The sequence below is a fragment of the Carcharodon carcharias genome, chromosome 1 (assembly GCF_017639515.1).
Source record: "Carcharodon carcharias isolate sCarCar2 chromosome 1, sCarCar2.pri, whole genome shotgun sequence".
NCBI lineage: Eukaryota > Metazoa > Chordata > Chondrichthyes > Lamniformes > Lamnidae > Carcharodon > Carcharodon carcharias.
Genome location: NC_054467.1, coordinates 3,741,315 through 3,747,776, shown reverse-complemented (window position 1 = coordinate 3,747,776; position 6,462 = coordinate 3,741,315).

Here is a 6,462-nt window from a genome sequence, read left to right as displayed (position 1 = left end):
AAATATCCCCATCCTCAATGATGGAGGAGCCCAGCACATCAGTGCAAAAGATAAGGCTGAAGCATTTGCAACAGTCTTCAGCCAGAAGTGCTGAGTGAATGATCCATCTCAGCCTCCTCTGGAGGTCCCCAGATTCACAGGTGCCAGTCTTCAGCCAATTCGATTCACTCCACATGATACCAAGAAACAGCTGAAGGCACTGGGTACTGCAAAGGCTCTGGGCCCTGACAATATTCCGGCAATAGTACTGAAGACTTGTGCTCCAGAACTTGCTGCGCCCCTAGCCAAGCTGTTCCAGTACAGCTACAACACTGGCATCTACCCGGCAATGTGAAAAATTGCCCAGGTATGTCCTGTACACAAAAAGCAGGACAAATCCAACCCGGCCAATTACCGCCCCTTCAGTCTACTCTCGATCATCAGTAAAGTAATGGAAGGGATCATCAACAGTGCTATCAAGCGATACTTGCTTAGCAATAACCTGCTCATTGAAGCTCAGTTTGGGTTCCTGACCTCATTATAGCCTTGGTTCCAAACATGGACAAGAGAGCTGAACTTCAGAGGTGAGGTGAGAGTTACTGCCCTTGACATCAAGGCAGCAGTTGACCAAGTGTGGCATCAAGGAGCCCTAGCAAAGCTGGAGTCAATGGAAATTGGGGCAAAACTCTCCGTGGTTGGAGTCATACCTAGCACAAAGGAAGATGGGCCAAGTGCTGGTTAATGGGATTAGGTAGGTAGGTCAGGTGTTTCTCATGTGTCGGTGCAGACTCGATGGGCCGAAGGGCCTCTTCTGCACTGTGTGATTCTGTGATTCTATGGTTGTGGTTGTTGGAGGTCAATCATCTTGGTCCCAGGACATCACTGCAGGAGTTCCTCAGGATAGTGTCCTCGGCCCAACCATCTTCAGCTGCTTCATCAGTGACCTTGCTTCCATCATAAGGTCAGAAGTGGGATGTTTGCTGAAGATTGCACAATGTTCTGCACCATTCATGACTCCTCAGATGCTGATGCCATGTCCATGTCCAAATCAGCAAGACCTGACAATATCCAGGCTTGGGCTGGTAAGTCGCAAATTACATTCACGCCACACATGTCAGGCAATAACCACCTCTAATAAGAGAGATTATAACGTTCAACCCTTGACATTCAATACGCAGAGCATTCACAATAAAGTAGATGAATTAACAGCGCAAATAGATAGAAATGATTATGATATAGTTGCAATTATGGAGACGTGGCTGCAGGGTAACCAAGGATGGGAATTGAACATCCAGGAATATTTAGGAAGGACAGACAAATAAGGAAAGGAGGTGGGGTGGCACTGTTAGTAAAGGAGGAAATCAATGCAATAGTGAGGAAGGATTTTGGTTCGGACAATCATGATGTGGAATCTGTTTGGGTGGAGATAAGAAAACGTTGGTGGGCTTTGACTATAGGCCCCCAAACAGTAATGGAGGTGTAAGGGAAGGCTTTAAGCAGGAAATTAGGATGCATGCAATAAGGGTACAACTGTAATCATGGGTGACTTAAATCTACATATAGATTGGGCAAACCAAACTAGCAATAATACTGTGGAGGAGGATTTCCTGGAGTGTGTACATGATGGTTTTTTAGACCAATACGTTGAGGAACCAACTAGAGAGCAGGCTATCCTAGACTGGGTATTGTGCGATGAGAAAGCATTAATTAACAATCTTGTTGTGCCGGGTCCCTTGGGGAAGAGCGACCATAAAATAATAGAATTGTTCATTAAGATGGAGAGTGATGAACTAGGATCCTGAATCTAAATAAAGGGCACTATGAGGATATGAGGCGCGAGTTGGCAATGATGGATTGGGGAACCTTACTAAAAGGGTTGACGGTGCATAGGCAATGGTTAATATGTAAGGAATGCGTGCATAAATTACAACAATTATTCATTCCTGTCTGGTGCAAAAATAAAACAGGAAAAGTGGCTCAACCATGGATTACAAAAGAAATTAGGGATAATATTAGATCAAAAGAGGAGATATATAAAATTGCCAGAAAAAACAGCAAGCCTGAGGATTGGGAGCAGCTTAGAATTCAGCAAATGTGGACAACAAGATTGATCAAGAAGGAGAAAATGGAGTATAAGAGTAAACTTGCAGGGAACATAAAAACTGACTGTAAAAGCTTCTATAAATATGTGAAGAGAAAAAGATTAGCAAAGACAAATATATGTCCCTTACAGTCAGAAATGGGGGAAATTATAATGGGGAACAAAGAAATGGCAGAAGAATTGAACACATATTTTGGTTCTATATTCACAAAAGAGGACACAAATAATTTCCCAGAGATGTTAGGGAACCAAGGGTCTAGTGAGAGGGAGGAGTTGAAGAAAATCAGTATTAGTTAAAAAAAATGGCGCTAGAGAAATTAATGGGGTTAAAGGCTGCAAAATCCCCAGGGCCTGATAATCTACTTCCCAGAATACTAAAAGAAGTGGCTCTGGATTATTGGATGCACTAGTGGTCATCTTCCAAAATTCTATAGATTCTGGAGCAGTTCCTACAGATTGGAGGGTGGCAAATGTAACCCCACTATTTAAAAAAGGAGGGAGAGAAAATATAGAGAATTACAGGGCAGTTAGCCTAACATCAGTAGTGGGGAAAATGCTAGAGTCTATTATAAAAGACTTGGTAACAGAACACTTGGAAAGCATTAACAGAATTAGACAAAGTCAGCATGGGTTTATGAAAGGGAAATCATACTTAATTAATCTCCTGGAGTTTTTTGAGTGTGTAACTAGTAGAATAGATAAGGGAGACCCAGTGGATATGGTGTATTTGGATTTCAAGAAGGGTTTTGATAAGGTCCCACATAAGAGGTTAGTGGGAAAAATTCAAGAACATGGGATTGGGGATAATATACTGGCACGGATTGAGAATTGACAGATCAGAAACAGAGAGTGGGAATAAATGGGTCTTTTTCCTGGTGGCAGACTAGTGGTGTACCACAGGGATCAGTGCTTGGGCCACAGCTATTCATGATATATATAAATGACTTGGATAAGGAAACCAAATGCAATATTTCCAAGTTTGCTGATGACACAAAACTGGGCGGGGTTGTAAGTTATGAAGAGGATGCAAGGAGGCTTCAGGGTGATTTAGACAAGTTGTGTGTGTGGGCAAACACATGGCAGATGCAGTATAATGTGGATAAATGTGAAGTTATACACTTCGGTGTGAAAAACAGAAAGGCAGAGTATTATTTAAATGGTGATGTAGTTGGAAATGTGGATGTACAAAGGGATCTGGGTGTCCTCATGCACCAGTCAATGAAAGTAAACAAGGCAAGTGCAGCAAGCTATTCGGAAGGCAAATGGGATGTTGACCTTCATTGCAAGAGGATTTGAGTTCAGAAGTAGGGATGTATTACTGCAGCTGTACAGGGCCTTGGTGAGACCACACCTGGAGTATTGCATGTAGTTTTGGTTTCCCTACCCAAGAAAGGAAATACTTGCCATAGAGGGAGTGCAGCGAAGGTTCACTAGGCTGACGCTGGGGATGGCAGGACTGTTGTATGAGGATAGATTTGTTCAACTGGCCCTGTATTCACCAGAGTTTAGGAGAATGAGAGGGGATCTGATTGAAACGTATAAAATTCTAACAGGGCTAGACAGACTGGATGCAGGGAGGATGTTTCCCCTGGCTGGGGAATCTAGAACCAGGGGCCACAGTCTCAGGATATGGGGCAGGCCATTTAGGACTGAGATAGGAAAGATCTCTTCACTCAGAGGGTGGTCGACCTGTGGAATTCTCTACCAGAGAAGCTGTAGAGGCCAGGTCACTGAGTATATTCAAGAAAGAAATTGATAAATTTTTGGATATTAGGGGCATCAAGGGGTATGGAGAGAAAATGGGAACATGGCGTTAAGAAAGAGGATCAGCCATGATCATGTTGAATGGCTGAGCAGGCTTGAAGGGCCTACTCCTGCTCCCAGTTTCTATGTTTCTATCTATGTTTCTATTGTAAGCGTCACTGGCTAGGTCAGCATTTGTTGCTCACCCTTAATTGGTGATGAGCTGCCTTCATGAATAGCTGCAGCCCTTGTGGAGTTAGAAAGGGCGCTACCATTGCTGAAACCCCAACTATCAACATCCTGGGGGTTACCATTGACCAGAAACTGAGCTGGACTAGCCATATAAATACTATGTCTACAAGAGCAGGTCAGAGGCTAGGAATCCTGCAGCAAGCAACTCACCTCCTGACTCCCCAAACCAGTCCACCATCTATAAGGCACAAGTCAGGAGTGTGATGGAATACTCCCCACTTGCCTGGATGAGTCAGCCCCAACAACACTCAAGAAGCTGGACACCATCCAGGACAAAGCAGCCCGCTTGATTGGCACCACATCCACAAACGTTCTCTTCCTCCACCACTGACGAATAGTGGCATCAGTATTTACCATCTACAAGATGCACTGCAGAAACTCACCAAGGCTCCTTAGGCAGCACCTTCCAAACCCACAACCATCTAGAAGGAGAAGGACAGCAGATAGATGGAAACACTACCACCTGCAAGTTCCCTCCAAGTCACTCACCATCTTGACTTGGAAATATATCACCGTTCCTTCACTGTTGCTGGGACAAAATCCTGGAACTACCTCTCTAACAGCACTGTGGGTGTACCTATACCATATGGACTGCAGCAGTTCAAGAAGGCAGCTCACCACCATCTTCTCAGGGCAATTAGAGATGGGCAATAAATGCTGGCCTAGCCAGCAATACCCAAATCCCATAAATGAATGAAAAAAAACCCAGATGTGACTTGCCAACCAATCAACATCCCTTTTTGCATGAAGTATAAATTGTTGTTCCCTTTGAAATTCTTGTGTCTGTTCTGTAAGATGAAAATTTTTGACAGTTTGTCTCTTTACTCAGCATACTGAAGAACCAAGGTTGTCCATTGTGACCCTTACTATTTAATGCCTTTGCCGATAACCTATTCAATAGCACTGTAAGAAAGGTAGAGTCCTGGAATGTCTGTGCCAGATATTTCTGAGAGAATGACATTGCTTCTATTGCTACACTAATGACCAATTTAAGATAATTAGTCAAACTCGTAACATGGCTTATTTACACTTGCTAGAAGCAACCTACATTCATACGCAGGAACCTGTTCTCTCCAAACAAGCCTTGTACCTTTTTTGAATTACCTGGGAGCTGGGGGGGGGTCAGGGGCGGTGGTGTATAGTTCCCCATTGCTTTCTCATTGGCAATACTTTGGCTAATCAGAATTGACTTACCAACCAATCAGCACCCTGTTCTCCTGTAGTATAAATTGTTGTGAGTGTTAGAAATGTGGCATTCTTGCCTTTGTCCTGATGAGCGCAAGATAAAAAATTTTGATTATATGTCTCTCTTTTCAGCAAAATTCAAGTTCTATATTACTAAGCTACTATATGATGTAACAGCATTGATGTGTGTTGCCATTACACTTATTTTGGAATTGTCAATGATTCCCCTTTTCAATTTTTTGTACGTTTGTACCTCAGTGTCTCAGAACTTGCATATGTCAGTATTTCAACCGTATAAAATAAGCTATGATATGCACCACAATGTGAATCACTTGGAATGGTTCCCTGATCTGCTGCTCACCAAGTGTTGTGTTCACAGGGCCCTGATCTTGGGAAGTTCAGACACAACCCATGAATTTCTATCTCTGTCAGTTTAAATGGGGCCTCAGAGTTTCCTTGCAAGGCAAAGACAGCTGCTGTGCTGCAGCCCATCGATGAGTGTCTGCCACCCAAACCCACCCCCCCTCCCCACACACCTTAAACCAGCTTATATTTCACCCCTTCCTTGGGTTCATCTAGTTCTGTTGAAGGGTCATGAGGACTCGAAACGTCAACTCTTTTCTTCTCCACCGATGTTGCCAGACCTGCTGAGTTTTTCCAGGTAATTATGTTTTTGTTTTTGTTTTGGATTTCCAGCATCCGCAGTTTTTTTGTTTTTATCTCTGTGTTTAATTGACTGCCACTGCTCTTCAAGAAATGCCTACCTCCTTGCAGAAATTCTGTTCGTCTCCGCGACAAGATTTCCGTATCTCTCTTTTGCCTTGCTCACCTTCATTGCTTTCCATTTCTCTCCTGGTGTTTGACAAGGTGTTTACTAAAACCCGCTTTCGCAGTCATATTTCCTTTCTCAGTGACTGTCTCCGTCTCCGACTTACCCCACGTCGATTTCAACTGAAATTCCACCCCTCATGTTTCAAACCCACTCAGGATTACAGGTATCTCCGGGGCATAAAACGTTTCTCGGACTGCTGTTCCCATCACATTCTGAGATCCACACTCAGTGCCATGCGCCGCCATATGAATACAGTCAACCTCTCCCTCCAGCAGCACCGCTGTACCCTTTTTCAAAGCTGCGCATGCCCCCAGTTTCATTTTATTCTTCGTCTCATCCGACGCCTCAACAAGAAACTTTTTCTCTTTCT